Source organism: Bos javanicus, chromosome 10 (assembly GCF_032452875.1).
Source record: "Bos javanicus breed banteng chromosome 10, ARS-OSU_banteng_1.0, whole genome shotgun sequence".
In the NCBI taxonomy this organism is placed as follows: domain Eukaryota; kingdom Metazoa; phylum Chordata; class Mammalia; order Artiodactyla; family Bovidae; genus Bos; species Bos javanicus.
Genome location: NC_083877.1, coordinates 51,652,362 through 51,673,784, shown reverse-complemented (window position 1 = coordinate 51,673,784; position 21,423 = coordinate 51,652,362). Strand labels below are relative to the sequence as shown.

Here is a 21,423-nt window from a genome sequence, read left to right as displayed (position 1 = left end):
AAGTACTTATCCTTACATTTAAAAAAATGTATTATTGCACTAACAAACTTTAAAATGAATTAACATCTCTTTCCTTCTGACCAACACAAAAATGTTATAAAAGCCTAATTGTAATCAACTACTCCATCTTATGGCATTATTATCTAATATTATACTACTCATTGTGCTTAATATTAGTGTTTTGAATAGTGAATACTTATTTGAATTTACTATCAATTACCAATTTATTTGTTAATCATTACTGCATTCACCCTTTATTTTCTTTCAGATGCTGGCTTCTTTGTGCAGTAAAAAAAAAAAAAAAAGCTTTCTTAAGGAAATTTTTCAGGAAGGTAGTCTTTGTTTGTCTGACTATGTCTTTATTTCACTCTCAAGCTTCAATGATAAATTCGCTGATAAGTTTTAGGTTGATGATTGGTTTTCTTTAGCAATTTGCAGGTATCATCTCAGTATCTTTATTATTGCTATTGACAAGTCTATTATTGGTCTAATTTTTGTCCTTAATAATCTGCATTTCTCTGACTACTATTACAAATTTCCCCTTTTCTCCTGAAACTTTACTATAATATGACTAGGAATGAATTTATTTTTTTTTTTGTAGTGCCCAGGATTCATTGTTCATCTTCAATTTTAAGATTTGCAATTTTCACCAATTCTGGAAAATTCTCAGCTTTATCATCTTTTCTCTCCTCCAGACTCTATTTTTTTCTTTCAGAATTCCTATTATACTTGTATATATGCTTGATGCTCTCACTTTTTTCATTACCTCTCCCAACCACTTTGACAAATCCATCTAAACCTCTCCATGATGAATTTTGTGTAGTGCTCTCAAATCTGCTGATTCACTAATTCCCTATTCAGTTATATCTAGGCTTCTGTTTAATATGTTTATTAAGTCTTCTGTTTCCTTAATATGTTTTCATTTCTAGAAATTCCATTTGGTTCTTGTACTTAATTGCTTTTCTCTCCTTATGTGTTTTTTTTTTAATCTGTTTAACTGAAGTCTAACATATTTACAGTATTTTATGGTATTTTATTCCCATCATCTCAAGTTTTGGAGTTGGTAATCCTCCTGCTTATTTTATCCACTGCTTCATTCACAAAGGATCATTTCCTTTAGTGTTTTGTGAATTTGTATTGTAAGCTCTTTAGGAAGGTTTATTCTTCAGTGTGGGAAATCTTTAGGGCCCAAATTATGGCGTTGCTCTTCCAGGACAGGTGTGCATTTGCTTCTGCTAGGTTGCCCAGGTATATCACCAACCAGAAATGATTACCATAAGGTGGAAAACTGAAAAGGAGAAGGCTGATGGGTGGGTGCAGTGGTGAAGAGCTCTCCACTCCCTTTCTCCCACCTGGAATATGTGACCTTGAGTGACTAGGAAACCCTATCAGTTCAGTTCAGTTCAGTTCAGTCGCTCAGTCGTGTCCGACTCTTTGCAACCCCATGGACTGCAGCACACCAGGCCTCCCTGTCCATCACCAACTCCCAGAGTTTACTCAAATTCATGTCCATTGAGTCGGTGATGCCATCCAACCACCTCATTCTCTGTTGTCCCCTTTTCCTCCTGTCTTCAATCTTGCCCAGAATCAGGGTCTTTTCAAATAAGTCAGTTCTTCACATTATGTGGCCAAAGTATTGGAGTTTCAGCTTCATCATCAGTCCTTCCAATGAATATTCAGGACTAATTTCCTTTAGGATGGACTGATTGGATCTCCTTGCAGTCCAAGGGACTCTCAAAAGTCTTCTCCAACACCACAGTTCAAAAGCATCAATTCTTCAGTGCTCAGCTTTCTTTCTAGTCCAACTCTCACATCCATACATGACCACTGGAAAAACCATAGCTTTGAATAGATGGACCTTTGTTGACAAAGTAATGTCTCTGCTTTTTAATATGCTGTCTAGGTTGGTCAAAGCTTTTCTTCCAAGTAGTAAGCGTCTTTTAATTTCATGGCTGCAGTCACCATCTGCAGTGATTTTGAAGCCCCCCAAAATAAAGTCTGTCACTGTTTCCATTGTTTCCCCATCTATTTGCCATGAATGATGGGACCAGATACCATGATCTTAGTTTTCTGAATGTTGAGTTTGAAGCCAACTTTTTCATTCTCCTCTTTGACTTTCATCAAGAGGCTCTTTAGTTCTTTGCTTTCTGCCATAAGGGTGGTATCATCTGCATGTCTGAGATTATTATTATTTCCCCTGGCAATCTTGATTACAGCTTGTGCTTCATCCAGCCCAACGTTTCTCATGATGTACTCGGCATATAAGTTAAATAAGAAGGGTGACAATATACAGCCTTGATGAACTCCTTTTCCTATTTGGAACCAGTCTGTTGTTCCATGTCCAGTTTTAACTGTTGCTTCCTGACCTGCATACATATATCTCAAGAGGCAAGTCAGGGGGAAACCCTATGCTTTCTCCAAATGAGGCTGAATCTCTTCAAATCCTTAGACTCTGAGTCAGTATCAGCTGAAGAAGGACTTCCCTGCAGTCTTCCCCTTATCAGCAGTGAACATGAAGGGCCAGACTAACTTGGGAAATTCCAGAGTTCCAAAGGACCTGGGGAGAAAAGTCTGTTCTGAGTCACTGATCTAAGGGCTGCAGACTCATAAAACCACATTTGATTCTTTCAAAAAATAAACTCTGTGATCCCTGAGTTTTAATTTTGTCCCAGAAAACTGGCGATTTTCATTACTTTTGAAAGGGAAGTATTTTCGTTTTTTACTCTCCAGAAGTATAGCTGCTTAGTTTTTAGTGACAAAGTTTGTTGCAACATGTTCTCATTACTTGACAAGAAAGGAGAATGTGGGATGAAAGCAGAAGCTGGCTCCTCCTTATTTATCAGCCTTGTGATGCAGAGGACTCATAATATGAGGACTATGAGGGAGGGAAGCCTCATAGAAATGAGATCACAATCCATAGAATCAATCAGGATGTAAAAGCACCCAGTAGTCACTTTATGCATCTAGTGGGCAGTTTATTTCATGTCTAAGTTAGGACTGCTATGTTCACTGACCCTGCAAAGCAAAGCAAATGCTTTAAAAGTAAATATGTCAGAATGTGCACCCCACCCCCTAGCCATCTTGATAGCTGATACACTCTAAGCTACACAACCAGGACAGTCAATCAAGACCAAAAAGGACCTGAGGGCTTAGTCCTCATCCTAGAATAAGTCTACATGGCTTAATCTCTTTCTTTCCAGGAAACCTCCCCCTAAATCCTATGCCTCTATCAACAGGTAGTTTAAAGAAATTGGAGTGTACTGCTGTAACGGACTCTTAAGCAGCTGTTAAAGATAATGAGGCCAATATTCATATGCTGATATAGAAAGACTCACTAAGCTTTTAAAATGAAAAAGCAGGTAGAAAATATTCCCATTTATATAAAATGTACACACGTTTAACAGGATACACCAGAAAATATTGTTGTTAGTTACCTGTAGAGAATAAAATATGAAATCTGGAGTGAGAAGGACACTAATTCTCATATTTTATCATATGCCCTTTATAACTGAAAATTTTCTACATGTTCATGAATACTTTCTTCATTTCTCTGCTCCCCATAAAAGAGCTCACTCAGCGGAATTTATCTCTTCCAAGTGATTTAGGGAGTTGCTCAAACTGTTCTGAAGAACACCAGTTCTGTAAAATGCACGCAAGAACTACGTGAAAGAAAATGCTGTCCTTCCCAAATACACTTTGGAAACCAAGCTAAGCAGTTTTTGCAACTGTAGGAATTATTGGAGCCTTTAACCTTCACTGTAAATCTCTAAGAGGGACTAGAATATACAGCTGTCCCCAGACTAACTTGGTGAGAACCCCCATTTTGTGAGGAGCGTCTCATGGAACTGATGATCCATGGAACATACGTTAGGAACTGCAAGCTCTGGAATGAAACTAAGAAACAAATCAGGGCTCTAAACCCTTCCATCTTCAAGGATCTTCCAGATTGAGAGTGACCTGAAATATACTTGACTCTGAATGAAGTGAGAATTGTCTTCAGCAACCTCCCATCCATACCCATCACATTCAGCCCCTTATCCTGATATGAACACACACACACCTTAACAAATTATCCATTAGTTTCTTATTCTGACCCCTATTCTGGCATTATTTAGGGTGAGCTGAGGGAATGAGTGACTGGGTGCAGATCAGAAAAGGAGGTCACTATTCTTTTCAGCTTAGTGGAAATAGTGGAGTTTAGCCACCTCTCATTTCTGAGATCTGTGTTGGTTCTGGGTACTCTTCTACTTAGAGAGCTGTAAGATTGGCCATTTGCCCATTCACTTGGTTCTCAAATCTCAGATTCCTCTCTTTTTATGAGCCTGTCTTAATATCATCTCTTTTGAAGTACAACTGGTTCTTAGAGGTGATTGATTGTGTTCTGATATTATCTCAGGTTACACGCCACCCAATACTTTATTTTTAACCAGAATGTCCAGATTTCAGTGTAAGTTCTTTGTGACTATTTTTGTTATGAGTGAGAAAGTTTTATTTTCCAATTGGAAATCTAACCAACTGGAAAGCCGTGCATAAAGAGGCATTCTGTCCTAATAAAGAAACCAAGTAACCCCAACGAGATAGCAGCAGTTGTCACAGGAGAAACACAGGACTGGGAAGCACAGAAGTTGTCTCCAGATTCAGATTCCGTCACTTGTTAGCAATAGGATTTTTTGTTAAGTCATCCAGTTTTTCACTTTTTAAATGGGGATTTAATATTGGGAGGAATGTTGTTCAGTCACTAAGTTATGTCCAACTCTTTGCAACCCCATGGACTGTAGCATGCCAGGCTTCCCTGTCCTTCATTATCTCCCAGAGTTTGCTCAAACTCATGTCCATTGAGTCAGTGATGCTATCTAACCATCTCATCCTCTGCTGCCCTCCTTCTCCTTTGACCTTCAATCTTTCCCAGCATCAGGGTCTTTTCCAATGAGTCAGTTCTTCACATCAGGTGGCCAAAGTATTGGTGCTTCTATTATGGAAGTAATAGAACTGAGACACTTTGTCCATTGTCTACATGCTGTAAATGCTTGCTCATTCACCCATCCAGTGGCCAAAATTAAGTACAATCAAACCTGGACCTTATTGCTTGCTACCTCTGTGAATGTGAGAAATTCTCTTGACCTCTTAACCTCTCTAATCTTTGTTTCCTTATATGTAAAGCGGAGACAATAAGAGGAGCTGGACTCATTGGGTCCTCGCGAGAATTAATGGGTATAATGCTATTATACTCAATAAGCAGTATTTGTTTCTGTTGTTTTCTGTTGTTTTCTGTTGTTTCTGTTGTTTTCTGTTGTTTTATTATTATTGCATGTTCCAATAGACAAAGTCACATAAAATAAATAGGTATATTAATATATAGACAGATGGAGTAGGATGTGGGACTTCTTCTGGTAATAGACACCTACAGCACAGGCTGGAGCACCAAGGTTTGCCGAGACCAGAGTCCTGACAGGTGGGGATTTATTCTTCGTCCTCTCCAGGGACAAAAGACAGAATGCTTACAGGGAGAGGAGACACTCTGACAAGCCCCCAAAATGCCTTTCTTCTCAAGAATAGGACTGTGTTTTTTGGTCTTCCTATTACTTAACCTACTTAGATAAAGTTTTACCCATAGTTAGTCCTTCATTTGAAGATGGCCATAGATGATTCCTCCAGGAAATGGGAGGCTGTCTTGCATCTCAGGCCAGGTTTGCTAACACCATAGTGTCTGTGGGGCCAGAAAGTTACAAGCCCCAAAATCTAAGTGGGTTTATCTTCCTAGGATTTAAGATGGTACTCAATATCCCCAGAGCTTATTGAAACCAGACAGGTAAGATATCTGAGTGAAATGGGCCTGGTGGAGTTAGGAAGGAAGTGGGCAGTGTACACCATGTCTTAGGGGGCATCTCGTTTGCCAATCAGACCATCTCCACTGTGTCTAAGCAGGAATGAGGTAAAGCTTCATCAAATATTACAGTTTTGCAAGAATGATCAGAAATCCATATTTCTATGTGTAATTTTTCTATTTTTAAATACTGGCAGCAATTTCTAAAAATCACCATGTGGGCCAAACAAAGCACATCTTTGAGTCAATCCTATTTAAAGGCAGTCTTCAACCATGGCCCACTAGTTTGTGACTCTGCTCCGAAGGTGTCCTGAACCACATTCTACAAAGACAAAATATTCTCACCAGGAAAGCACAGATGGAGAGATTGTTGAGGGTCTAAGCCTGCTGTCTGATATTACTTGTTTACAAGAGGATTGGCTAATAGAAATCTAAGTCCTACATGCAAGACTGTGTTCCTTTTCTCTTCCACATCCTACCCCCTGGCAAAATTGGTTGAGGCAATAGTGTAAAAATCATTTTATTTCTGGCAATATCAGAAGATAAATTTTGATCTTATATTATCATAGTCAGGTTCTGCATGAGATCAATCTGTTATACGCTCATATGATATATTAATATATCTCAGATTTAATGTCAGGCGGCTCAATAATTGGGGGTATTAATCAAGTAATTCAAAAATCTGAGGAGACTTCAATGTCAAAATTTCTATAATCTAGTTAGTAAGGTTTACAAAACTACATCCCCATGTGCACTTTCCCTAGGCATAAACACTTACACCATTCATGAGTAACAAGCTTGTAACATAAAACTTCATACAGTTTTCATGATTCTTAGCAGTTCCCAGCTCCTAAATCTCCTACTGCTCTGTGAGCTTTAAGAGGCCCTGCGTCTGGTTTTTTGCATCCCTCCTACACCAGGCAGCATGCATGGCACTTAGAATTTTTAAATGTACATGAACAGAGAGGAATGGATGAAGAAAAGTGAATACCAAATCTCAATGAGAGGTATTTGTAGATTTGGAGATCTTTGTTTCCTACAGTTTGATTTTTTTTTTTTTTTTGCATTTCTTTTTTTCTATTTTTTAATTTAAATATATATATATATATTTATTTAAAATTTTTACAATGTTGTGTTGATTTCTGCCATACAGCAGTGCAAATCAGCCATAATTATACATACACCCCTCCCTCCCTCGCCTGCCTCCCCCCTCCCATCCCTCCAGGTCATCACAGAGCACCAGGCTGGGCTCCCCGTGCTGCACAGCAATTTGGTTTTTGGAAAGACAGACTTGTGAAATACAAATCTGGACAAATGACTTATTTGGCTCAGGCACAGTCAAGGGCTGTTCATGGAAGTGAAAGAACATCAATTTTGGATGGAAATGTTAATTTGGGATTCAAAAAGATATTTTCACTCGCTGTAAGTCCTTGGGTAAATTACTTAATTTCTTTGGCCTCACGTTTCAGTTTTTTTCCCCCTTAGGTTTTTATTGGGATTAAATGAGATTATTTATGTCATATATATATATATATATATATATGAGGAGTGTATGTATACATATCTGATAAAAACACATACACTCACCTACCTACACACAAAACAGTTTACTTAAAATATGTGTTGCCACAGATATGTTCTTTTAACACAGACTTCTGTTCTATGAATATTTATATCATTTTATGGCAAATTACCTACGGAAGAATATTTTCATTCAAAATATATCCCTTACCTATTTCCAGGAAGACCTGCAGCAATATAAGGGGAACAGTCACACATGATTCCTGTTCTTGTATCACACTGCTGCTGCCCACAGTGGGCACAAACTGGCACCACTGGGTTAAAGGAGGATATTGGCTTCCTAGACAAGTATTTTAAAGCACTAGCCAGGTATGCTTTGAAGGTACTAGAGCACTTTGGAATGGCCACCTGGCTTAGTTCTTTGGCTCTGATTCAGTAAAAAGTATTAAAGGGGCACGTGGGGCCTGGACAGAGAGGTGGAATTGTTTGACTTCTTGAGTCTAGTCGTTGTGATAGGTTTGAATGCTAAATAAGTGCCCTAAATGTTGGCCAGCTCCACAAGAAATCCACGTGGCTCATGAGTGTGGCTTATAAGTGTGGAAAAGGCTCACTCCACCGTTCTCTCAGCCAGGAGTGGACAGGCTTGGTCAGCATCAGGGGGAGGAGTGTGTCTTTAGCTGATGACTACAAGACAGGGAGATGCTGTGAGGAAAGAAACAAGCAAAAGAAAACAAGAAGAGGAAAGGTTTCACTCTGCCTTCAGGTCTAATTTCCCCTGGTGAGCATTTGGTCATCTAGTGGAAGCTCTCTCTGCAAGGGGAGTTAAAAATCAAGCACGCAGGAATCAAAAAAATAGGTTGTGCATGAACTGAAAAAGTTGCACTTAATCACCAACATGTCTCATTGATCTCTGAGAAAGGAAGGAAAATGGGGCTGAATAGGATTTTTCTCTAGGTCATGGGAAGCTTCAGCAATAAAGTACAAGTGTTGGTGTTTTTCTGAACCACAGTGACCACATATGTTGTCACCAGAAAAGCCACCTGTCCTGTCACAAAGAGAAGAATCTATGAGGAGGCTTCCAAATGAGCTTCAACCTCAGTACTTTCTCCTCAGACTGTATCTGGTCTACAGGGAGGCCTTTAATACTGGGTGGTTTGGTAATAGATGACTGCTGCCTCCAAACCCTTCCACATTCCCAGACAGTCTTTATTCTCAGTATGCAGATAGGAGAACTGGTATCCCCATCTTACCTCCTGTGGAAAACCCAGTGTCCTCCCTGAAGCTTTCTGTGAATTCTTGGGGACCTTGCTTGCTTCTGATGACTTTTGCTCTGTCCAGTATGTAATGGTTAGGAGCACAGCCCTGTGACTAAGACAGGCCTGCCATCAAACCCTGCTTCTGTCTCCCTTCCTTCTATGATGTAACATTGGGAAAATTGCTTGGCCTTTCCCAATCTCAATTTCCTCATCAATAAAATGGAGATAATAATACTTCCCTTTCAGAGGGATCCTAAGTTAATGGGATGATGATGAAATAATACTGTACCTGTATTACAGCACTTAGCATAGAATTGGCACAAAGCAACATCAAATAGATGGTAGCTAGTATTTGTATTCTTTTACTCACAAACCCTAACCAGATGAGCAAAGATAGTCAATGTCTCATTCAGCCTTTACTACAAATTCCATGACAATGTTTCCCAAGGAGTTTCTTTCAACTTTGAATATTTTCAGGAACTCTATAGGCTAGAAACTGTTTTTTAGTATCCATTAATTCTGAAAATACTGAAACACAAGATTCTAGAAGGTATGACCTGGGTGACTGGGAATGACTGGGGTTACTTCACTCACCAATCTATCTTTTGTAGGAATTCTGCCTTTCAAGTGTCTTTCTTCCTTTTCCACTGAAATCCTTTCTTCTACTCCTGCCCTGCAAAGACCCTGATAACAATAGTATTCACCCCTTCTCTTTTCTTCTTCTTTTTTTTCTTTGTTGTTTTTTTTTGTTTGTTTTTGTTCTTTTGGCCATGTCATGCAGCTTGCAGGATCTTAGTTCCCTGACCAGGGATTAAACCTGAGCCCCAGCAGAGAAAGCACCAAGTCCTAACCACCAGACATCCAAACACTAAAGCCTTGCCAACTGTGAAATGACCCATCTTTGGAGAGTAATCACAAATAGGCAAAACACCTTGAAGATACAAGACATGTTAATTTTTTCCTTCTTTGGACAATGTTGATGTGCACAGGAAATCACAGATCACTTGTGACAACTACAAAATTCCCCAGTAATCCCTGGCCCCAGAGTACACGCATTTGCCAACATTTTACCAAGGAACCATCAACCTTCACGAACCGTTTTTCTAAAAGGGCTCAGCTTTTATGTATCAAGCAAATCTTTTGGGTGTCTTTTAGGCACTGTGTCTTCTGTGCTAGGAATATCTTGGTTAGCACTTTGAAGGAAACAGTAGATACAAAGGAGATTTGAGAAGGGTCATATGAAACAAAATCTGTGGACTCATGAGTCTTTGTCCTCACCTCCAGCGTTTCAGTTTCTGGTAATCACTTAATCATGGGAGGTTTCACACTGTGTCCAGTAGTCGGCCTGTCACAGGATTCATGGCTCAGCTGGGAACTTTCCAACAGTCTCAAGAGGTATGTCTCAGAAATTACACCTCCCACTTTTTACATCGTGCCCCCAAACTAACTTTTTCTCTTGAAAAGGCATTTTGGAGCTTCTCCGGTGGTCCAGTGGTTAAGAATATACCTTGCGATGCAGGGGACTCGGGTTTGATCCCTGGTCAGGGAACTAAGACCCCACGTGCCGCAGAGTGACTAAGCTCGTGTACCTGCACCTGCCAAGGCTGCACACTGCAGTGCCCACGCGCTGCGACCAGAGCCTGCACGCTGCAGTGCCCACGCACTGCAACCAGAGTCCTTGTGCCGCAGCAGAAGATCTTACATGACAGAATGAAGACCCCACGTGCCGCAACCAAGACCCAACCCTACGTTAAAAAAGAAAGAAAAGATATTTCAGGCAGGATTTTTTCCCATTTCTGCTTAGATATTTTAATATCTTTTATAAATACTGTTTGAGCACAGAATATAAAGAAGCACAAGTGACCTGGTGGGCATTATGGTCTTGGTGGAGTGCCATAAGGCAAGGTGGGGATAACATAAAATGACATTGTAAAGACATGATGAAATAAGCAGGAGAGGTCTTTGGGGGCTTCAGTTGCCAGAGAAAAGCCCTACAGAAAAGGTAGCATTTTAGCTCAGTGTGAAGAATAGACTGATATGGGCTGGGGAAAATGCAGAAAAGATATTGGGCTGGAAGGGATGGCGTGAGCAGGTGTGCAAAGGTGGAAATGAGCGTCAAGTTCAAAGGACTCAAAGTGAATGGGTTGCCAGCCTGACTGATGGGGAGATTTATTCTTGGGAGAACACTGGGCTGAGAATCATGAGGCATGGCACCAGAGAGCCCTGAGAGCCAGGCTGAGGGGCTGGTGCTGGTACTTCCTGAGCAGTGGGTGTGGGACAGTGTGCAAGTTGGACTTCATCTAGCATGACAGCTGAGTGGGGAGATACTGGAACTGGGGACACAGGCCAGAACACACAGAAGGCCCCACAGAAGCCCACAGAAGAGATATGGAAATAATTGACCATGGGTGAAGAGAGAGACGAGGAAAGAGTACCAAAAAAATTTCCAGAACATGTGGCTTTGGTGACTGAGAATGACTGAGGGTACCTCACTCACCAGTCAATCTTTTGTAGCAATTCTGCCTTTCAAATGTCTTTCTTCCTTTTCCAATGAAATGCTTTCTCCCACTCCTGCGTGCACAGATCCTGATAGCTATGGTATTTACCCCCTCCTCTTTTCTAGTCTTGCATTACTACCAAAAGCACTAAAATCTTGCCAGCTATGAAATGACCTCACTTTGGAAAGTAATCACAAATACGCAGAACACCTTCAAGTTCTTGTCATTTTCCCACTTCTCTTCTTTCCACAAATTTTAATCTCATGTTTGGAATGAAATAACAGCTATTTATAATTTTGGTCATAGATGTTTTTTCTCTCCCATTTTTATTGCCAGGCAGTGAGTTAGGGGTTAAGTCCATGAGTCCCTTTGCCTGAATGTGTTCACCTTGAATTGGGGTTTTGCTTTTGAGTCTATACTAAAGGCAATAATATTCATCACCTATTATTGTCCTTTGTTGTTTAAACAGTGCCTTCATTAAGGTTGCCCCATTTGAACCTTTGCTGAAAATTCTTATGAAACAAGGCAAACAGGTATTATTTTTTAATAGATGAGCAAGCTGAGACTGAGAAGTAACATGTGCATTTACACAGACACCAAGTGTCATAATTGGAAATAACACCTAGGATCTGGGTATTTAATTACCTTCAATATACTAGATGCTATTGCAAAGTCAAAGAAGTTCATTACATGATCCTGAGTCTTATAAAATTGGGAAAACCAGGCATTAATATGTGAATAGCTGAATTACATCCTGTGGTTAAGTGACCCACTAGATGGCAACAGAAGCAATGAACAGAAGGTATGTGATTAATTACCATGGCATAATATGATGGCATAATATGCTATGATGTACAAACAAGGGAGGATTGCCTACAAAATAGAAAATATTTGCAAACCCTATATCTGATAGGGGGTTAATATCCCAAATAGGCAAAGAACTCATACAACTCAACATCAAAAACAAATGTGCATTGAGGTTTGACAGAAAACAACAAAATTCTGTAAAGCAATTATCCTTCAATAAAAAATAAATCAAAATTTTAAAATGTGAATAGGACCTGAAGAGACATTTTTCCAAAGAAGACATGGTCAGCAGACACATGAAAAGATATTCAACATCACTAATCATCAGGGAGATGAAAGTCAAAACCACAGTGAGACAACCCAGAGGGATGGTACAGGGAGGGAGGAGGGAGGAGGGTTCAGGATGGGGAACACATGTATACCTGTGGTGGATTCATGTTGATATTTGGCAAAACCAATACAATATTGTAAAGTTAAAAAATTAAATTAAATTAAAAAGAAAAAGAAAACTATGATGGTATAACCAAAAAAAAAAACCACAGTGAGGTGTCACCTCACACCTGGGAGAGGCTATCATCAAAAAGACAGCAAATAACAAGTGTTGGCAAGGATATGGAGAAAAGGGAACCTTCACGCACTATTCATGGGAATGCAAATTGGTACAGCCACAAAACAGGATGGGGGTTTCCCAAAAAATTAAAAATAGAACTACCACATGATCCAGCAATTCCATTCCTGGGTATTTATCCAAAGAAAATAAACACTAATTTGAAAAGTTATATGCACCCCTATGTTCATTACAGAGGAGCCTGGTAGGCTGCAGTCTATGGGGTCGCTAAGAGTCAGACATGACTGAGTGACTTCACTTTCATGTTTCACTTTCATACATTGGAGAAGGAAATGGCAACCCACTCCAGTGTTCTTGCCTGGAGAATCCCAGGGACGGGGGAGCCTGATGGGCTGCTGTCTATGGGGTCGCACAGAGTTGGACGCAACTGAAGTGGCTTAGCAGCAGCAGCAGCATGTTCATTGCAGTACTAATTACCATAGCCAAAATATAGGAACAACCTAAGAGTCCATCAATAGATTAATGAGTAAAGAAGATATGGTATGTCTATGCAATGGAATACTACACCACCATAAGAAAAGAATGAAATTGTGTGATTTGTGGCAATATGGATGGACCTCAAGGGTATTATGGAGAAGGCAATGGCACCCCACTCCAGGAAAATCCTATGGGCAGAGGAGCCTGGTAGGCTGCAGTCCATGGGGTCGCTAAGAGTCGGATATGACTGAGCGACTTCACTTTCACTTTTCACTTTCATGCATTGGAGAAGGAAATGGCAACCCACTCCAGTGTTCTTGTGTGGAGAATCCCACGGGTGGGGGAGCCTGGTGGGCTGCCGTCTATGGGGTCGCACAGAGTCAGACACGACTGAAGCGACTTAAGCAGCAGCAGCAGCAAGAGTATTATGCTAGGTAAAATAAGTCAAACAGAGAATATAAAATCAAAATAAATGAACAAACATAACAAATAGAAACAGACTCAAGGATATAGAGAGCAAACAAGTGGTTGCCAAAGGGGAGGGCAGTGGAGGGATGAGTGAAATAGGTGAGGGAAATTAAAGAGGTACAAAGTTCACATTACATAGTCAGTAATATTATAATAAATTTGTGTAGTGACAGATGGCAATCAGACTTGCAGAGATCATTGTAATGTATGAAAACAATGAATCATTGTGTTGTATACCTGGAACTGACATTGTAGGTCAGTTGTTGTTGTTGACAGTGTTGTAGGTCAATTATACTTAAATAAATAAATATTTTTTAAATTACTGGGGAGAAATAAGCCAAGGTTTTATAATGTCTGTTCATAGATAAAGGCACTGTGATTTTTTTCTTTATATTTTTAAATATTCCTCATATTCTTTCTAAGAGAGAATTTAGAGAATTAGAGAATTCTCTAAGAGAATCTGTACAGGATTTCAGTCTCAAATAAAAAACATTTTTAAAGGCTTCAAAAAAATAAGGGAGAATTGTGCCCATTCATGGGCTCTGTGTTTTAAGAGAGGTGCTAACAACCTTGAGCTTATCCCAGGTGAGACTCATTGGGATCTGAGGAGCCCTAAGGATCCAAGATGAAGGGAAAAACATCCAGCAGAAAAAAATTCATGGAGGACTTTTCGCTCCCTCCACTTAGTGGAATGCCTGGTGTGTAAAAGATGCTTCTTCTCTGAGGTCCCAAGACTAAGCCAGGAGCTAATGAACAGAAGTTACCAGATAAAAGACTACAACTTCATGGAAGGAAGGGCTCCCCAGCCACTGGAACACCAAAAATACATAGAACAAGCTACCCGATGTGGTAATAAGCTCCCTGTCGCTAAAGGCAACCAACATGGGCCAGGTCAATGGTTATTTAAGATGTTGTAGTTGGTGTGCTATCGAATTCAGAAGCAACACAATCATGGCTGAGAGGTAGCATAATGCAGGGATTAAGAATGCAGGCTCTGGAGGCTATACCGTGCTCACCCCCTGGAACCTGGCTAAGCCACACAGAGGCCGCGTGTAGGTGTATTGGCCACCATCCCAGGTGAGGCATCAGTTGCCTGCTGACATCAACCTCTAGGCATGTGACTAAGTGAGCTTTCAGATAATTCCAGTCCTTCAAGTTTTGAATCATCACATCTGATACCAACTGGAACAGAAATAAGATGCTCTACCAAACTTTGCCCAAATGACAGATTCACAAGCAAAATAAACATTGCCATTTTAAACCACTAAGTTTGGGAATAGTTACATATCACTGAATAACTGGAATGCAATGTTTATGTGATGTTCTGAATTTCCATTGATCTTCAAGACCACTTAACAGGTTCTGAGTCAAGTAAAAGGAGGTATTATTTTCAGAAAGGGAATTGGGTACCTTGGGCTAATGAGAGAAGAGAAGGTTTGGTGAAAGAATTGGGAGAATATGAAAGAGGATTTTGGGCAGCACAGTGAAGACTAGATCCATGGCTTTGTAATACCCTCCCTCCCCTACATGGTTTTGTGATTTTCTAAGTCTTCTGGAGAAAGTAGGTGCTGGATCCTGGCATGAAGATAGAAGAGACAGTGGAGGTCTGTGGATGGCAGGCACAGAAGGAGTGGTGGTAGACTTGGGAAACACACCAACCAAGGAAACAGAACAGATTAGCATACTGACAGAATGTGGTCCACTGGAGAAGGGAATGGCAAACCACTTCAGTAGTCTTGCCTTGAGAACCCCATGAACAGTATGAAAAGGCAAAATGATAGGATACTGAAAGAGGAACTCCCCAGGTCGGTAAGTGCCCAATACACTACTGGAGATCAGTGGAGAAATAACTCCAGAAAGAATGAAGGGATGGAGCCAAAGCAAAAACAATACCCAGTTGTGGATGTGACTGGTGATAGAAACAAGGTCCGATGCTGTAAAGAGCAATTTTGCATAGGAACCTGGAATGTCAGGTCCATGAATCAAGGCAAATTGGAAGTGGTCAAACAGGAGATGACAAGAGTGAACATCGACATTCTAGGAATCAGCAAACTAAAATGGACTGGAATGGGTGAATTTAACTCAGAATACCATTATATCTACTACTGTGGGTAGGAATCCCTTAGAAGAAATGGAGTAGCCATCACAGTCAACAAGAGAGTCCAAAATGCAGTACTTGGATGCAATCTCAAAAACGACAGAATGATCCCTGTTCGTCTCCAAGGCAAACCATTCAATATCACAGTAATCCAAGCCTATGCCCCAGCCAGTGATGCTGAAGAAGCTGAAGTTAAACTGTTCTATGAAGACCTACAAGACCTTTTAGAACTAACACCCCAAAAAGATGTCCTTTTCATTATAGGGGACTGGAATGCAAAAGTTGGAAGTCAAGAAACACCTGGGGTAACAGACAAATTTGGCCTTGGAGTACAGAATGAAGCAGGGCAAAGGCTAATAGAGTTTGGCCAAGAGAACGCACTGGTCATAGCAAACACCCTCTTCAAACAACACAAGAGAAGACTCTACACATGGACATCACCAGATGGTAAACACCAAAATCAGATTGATTATATTCTTTGCAGCCAAAGATGGAGAGCTGTATACAGTCAGCAAAAACAAGACCGGGAGCTGACTGTGGCTCAGATCATGAACTCCTTATTGCCAAATTTAGACTTAAATTGAAGAAAGTAGGGAAAACCACTAGACCATTCAGGTATAACCTAAATCAAATCACTTATGATTATACAGTGGAAGTGAGAAATAGATTTAAGGGCCTAGATCTGATACATAGAGTGCCTGATGAACTATGGACGGAGGTTCGTGACATTGTACAGGAGACAGGGATCAAGACCATCCCCAAGAAAAAGAAATGCAAAAAAGCAAAATGGCTGCCTGAGGAGGCCTTACAAATAGCTGTGAAAAGAAGAGAAGTGAAAAGCAAAGGAGAAAAGGAAAGATATAAGCATCTGAATGCAGAGTTCCAAAGAATAGCAAGAAGAGATAAGAAAGCCTTCCTCAGCGATCAATGCAAAGAAATAGAGGAAAACAACAGAATGGGAAAGACTAGAGATCTCTTCAAGAAAATTAGAGATACCAAGGGAACATTTCATGCAAAGATGGGCTCGATAAGGGTCAGAAATGGTATGGACCTAACAGAAGCAGAAGATATTAAGAAGAGGTGGAAAGAATACACAGAAGAACTATACAAAAAAGAGCTTCATGACCCAGATAATCACGATGGTGTGATCACTCAACTAGAGCCAGACATCCTGGAATGTGAAGTCAAGCAGGCCTTAGAAAGCATCACTACAAACAAAGCTAGTGGAGGTGATGGAATTCCAGTTGAGCTATTTCAAATCCTGAAAGATGATGCTGTGAAAGTGCTGCACTCAATATGCCAGCAAATTTGGAAAACTCAGCAGTGGCCACAGGACTAGAAAAGGTCAGTTTTCATTCCAATCCCAAAGAAAGGCAATGCCAAAGAATGCTCAAACTACCACACAATTGCACTCATCTCACACGCTAGTAAAGTAATGCTCAAAATTCTCCAAGCCAGGCTTCAGCAATACGTGAACCATAAACTTCCAGATGTTCAAGCTGGTTTTAGAAAAGGCAGAGGAACCAGAGACCAAATTGCCAACATCCGCTGGATCATGGAAAAAGCAAGAGAGTTCCAGAAAAACATCTATTTCTGCTTTATTGACTATGCCAAAGCCTTTGACTGTGTGGGTCACAATCAACTGTGGAAAATTCTTAACAAGATGGGAATACCAGACCACCTGACCTGCCTCTTGAGAAACCTGTATGCAGGTCAGGAAGCAACAGTTAGAACTGGACATGGAACAACAGACTGGTTCCAAATAGGAAAAGGAGTATTTCAAGGCTGTATATCGTCACCCTGCTTATTTAACTTCTATGCAGAGTACATCATGAGAAACACTGAGCTGGAAGAAGCACAAGCTGGAATCAAGATATCTGGGAGAAATATCAATAACCTCAGATATGCAGATGACACCACCCTTATGGCAGAAAGTGAAGAGGAACTAAAGAGCCTCCTGATGAAAGTGAAAGAGGAGAGTGAAAAAGTTGGCCTAAAGCTCAACATTCAGAAAACTAAGATTATGGCATCTGGTCCCATCACTTCACGGGAAATAGATGGGGAAACAGTAGAAACAGTGTCAGACTTAATTTTTTTGGGCTCCAAAACCACTACAGATGGTGCAGTGATTTGCAGGCTTCATCCACACCCATGAAATTAAAGGATGCTTACTCCTTGGAAGGAAAGTTATGACCAACCTAGATAGCATACTAAAAACCAGAGACATTACTTTCCAACAAAGGTCCATCTAGTCAACGCTATGGTTTTTCCAGTGGTCATGTATGAATGTGAGAGTTGGACTGTGAAGAAAGCTGAGGGCTGAAGAATTGATGCTTTTGAACTGTGGTGTTGGAGAAGACTCTTGAGAGTCCCTTGGACTGCAAGGAGATCCAACCAGTCCATTCTAAAGGAGATCAGTCCTGGGTGTTCATTAGAAGGACGGATGCTGAATCTAAAACTCCAGTACTTTGGCCACCTCATGCAAAGAGTTGACTCATTGGAAAAGATGCTGATGCTGGGAGGGATTGGGGGCAGGAGGAGAAGGGGAAGACAGAGGATGAGATGGCTGGATGGCATCACGGACTCGATGGACGTGAGTTTGAGTAAATTCCGGGAGTTGGTGATGGACAGGGAGGCCTGGCATGCTGCGATTCATGGGGTCACAAAGAGTCGGACACAACTGAGCGACTGAACTGAACTGAGCATACTATCGCCTGTTGGTATGCAAAGGAATCTAAGAGATTGTTTTCTAGATAAGGAAATCAGGATCAGGCACTTGGAAAACAGCTAAACACAAATTGTTCAGTAGGGACAGTACAAATGAATTACAGAGAGAAAAGATTAGGTTTAGTGAGAAGACTATGAAAGAGTGATGAGTCCAAAAAAGATTTCTTGATAGCGAAGACCAAAGAAATCGAGACAGCATGTCTCTTTCTGTGTCTAAGAAGGGGAACAATAAGGCAGTTCTTAATGGTTAGAGCATGGAATCATGTTGGAAGTTCTATCAGTAATACTATAAATGACAGTGCTCTCATTTTTTTAAAGAAGAAAATTACAGTGGGCACACAGAAGAAGGAAACAAGGGTGAGTGACCAATTCCCTAGTGATCAGAGTATGATAACATCAGGATATCCAAGGTCTACTTCCCTGGTGCTGTGAATGCAGGAGAGAGGAAGCAGGCAAGAAAAGATCCTAGCAGGCAATTACTGGTCTGCCTTATTAATTTTCAGGCTATAGTAAGAGTATTTAAAAATTAGGAAGAAATGATGTCAACATGGGCTGAAATCTTCTGAATAGTAATTTCAGACTAGGCAAACTGAAGTGCTTACCTTGTTTATTTCTCCTCCTGCTCATTTCCTGCAGTGCACAGCATCAGTTCAGTTTTGTTCAGTGCTCAGTAGTGTCTGACTCTTTGTGACCCCCATGGACTGCAGCACGCCAGGCTTCCCTGTCTATCACACACTCCTGGAGCTTGGTCAAACTCATGTCCATTGAGTCGGTGATGCCATCAGTTATCCTCCCTAGAAAAGAACAAAAAAGCAATTTCAGCATCTAGGGTGGAAGAGGACAGTATTAATCACAATGAAGTTTGACAGAACAGAAGCCTCTCCAGGTCCACTCAGACCTTTTAAAGCTTTTACACCCCCTGTAGAATATCACAAGTCTATGAATATCACACTATAAAAGAAGGAAGAAGTTTATTTGGAAAGTGTTAATAGCTCAGGACTGGCCCGTGTTTGAGTGTGTCTCTCCTTACCCGGGTTGTCTAAATCAGGTCTTCTAAGCTATCAGGAATGTTTTGTTTTGTTTTTTGCCTCTTTTCAGGAAAGGCTGCCTAAATGATAGTTAGCTTGGAAGTTGTACTTAGGGCATTTAATTGATCTTAAATTAAAAAGAAAGACAGCAGTGTGGTTTTAATTCTGACATTTATTATAACAGATAAGGATTCTAGAAAAACGAATGTCAAGTCTAGGTGGAATTGGTAGGCTGTGAGATGGACTCAGAGGAATATTTCATTTCTTAAAATAGGGAAAGGGAACCATGTTCCTGCTACAACTTAACTTGGCTCTCAGTACAGGGTCTGGAGCCAGATCTGTGATTAACATCAGAGACGGCCCCATGCCTGTGATGTGCAGCCCTGGAGCATCCCTCCAGATGGCAGGTCCTCCTTCTCCCTACTGTCCACCAGTTAGAGTTAAGTTGATATATCTTAGAATCAGGGACTGGAGGGGATGTTAAAAGATCATCTAGTAATTTCTCTGCCTTCAGGGAGGAGTAAAACAAAACCATTCTATATGTGTTAAACATCCCTTGTTTGTAAATCATATTTCTTTAAAGGACTTCACAAATGAGCCCCAAGGGAGCTATTTAGAATTAATTCATCACTATCAGGAAATGGTTGATGTGCATCCTCTCTTATTTCAGGTTCAGAGTTCCCTTCTCATCCTTTTGTGAAGAGACACCGAAGTTGGTTATTATCATCCTGATAAGAAGCCTTCCTATTCTTCGTCTCTTGTTCCTTGAATACATTTGTTTCTGAAAACTTGCTTCAGTTTCAGTTCAGTCGCTCAGTCGTGTCTGACTCTTTGTGACCCCATGAATCACAGCACGCCAGGCCTCCCTGTCCATCACCAACTCCCGGAGTCCATTCAGACTCACGTCCATCGAGTCAGTGATGCCATCCAGTCATCTCATCCTCTGTCGTCCCCTTCTCCTCCTGCCCCCAATCCCTCCCAGCATCAGAGTCTTTTCCAATGAGTCAACTCTTCGCATGAGGTGGCCAAAGTATTGCAGTTTCAGCTTTAGCATCATTCCTTCCAAAGAAATCCCAGGGCTGATCTCCTTCAGAATGGACTGGTGGGATCTCCTTGCAGTCCAAGGGACTCTCAAGAGTCTTCTCCAACACCACACTTCAAAAGCATCAATTCTTCGGCGCTCAGCTTTCTTCACGGTCCAACTCTCACATCCATAGATGACCACTGGAAAAACCGTAGCCTTGACTAGACAGACCTTTGTTGGCAAAGTAATGTTGCTGCTTTTGAATATGCTATGTAGGTTGGTCATAACTTTCCTTCCAAGGAGTAAGCATCTTTTAATTTCATGGCTGCAGTCACCATCTGCAGTGATTTTAGAGCCCCCAAAAATAAAGTCTGACACTGTTTCCACAGTTTCCCCATCTATTTCCCATGAAGTGATGGGACCAGATGCCATGATCTTCATTTTCTGAATGTTGAGCTTTAGGCCAACTTTTTCACTCTCCACTTTCACTTTCATCAAGAGGCTTTTTAGTTCTTTACTTTCTGCCATAAGGGTGGTGTCATCTGCATATCTGAGGTTACTGATATTTCTCCCAGCAATCTTGGTTCCAGCTTAGGTTTCTTCCAGTCCAGCGTTTCTCATGATATACTCTGCATATAAGTTAAATAAGCAGGGTGACAATATACAGCCTTGACGTACTCCTTTTCCTATTTGGAACCAGTCTGTTGTTCCATGTCCAGTTCTAACTGTTGCTTCCTGACCTGCATATAAGTTTTTCAAGAGGCAGGTCAGGTGGTCTGGTTTTCTCATCTTGCTTCACATACCCTCAAATCATATCCATTACTTGATACTGAGTCCTCCCTCCAGTTGGTGCTATTCTTTAGTTAAGAAACCCAAACTGGGATCTGTAGTCTAGAAAAAATTTGGCTATTTGACATCTAGGAGCAATGATCTAATGATCCTACAGCCCCAGACATTCCTTCAGGACCACACTGGCTCTTTAAACCACAGCATGAGGATGGCCAATGGTTGTGTGTTGTCCTGTTGAAATTTATGCAACTGTTTCATCTTTCCCAATAAACCTCCCTCATCAAACGTTCCTTTCTTTCCACAACTTCTACCCTCCCTTCCTCTCGCCCTTTCTTTTT

At 40.8% G+C, this 21,423-nt stretch overlaps 1 protein-coding gene across 2 annotated transcripts in view; it reads left to right on the top strand.

The window, feature by feature from the left end:
- The window catches only part of AQP9 (aquaporin 9), a 49,440-nt gene that overhangs the window by 9,514 nt on the left and 18,503 nt on the right, over positions 1-21,423 (top strand). The window lies entirely within an intron of this gene.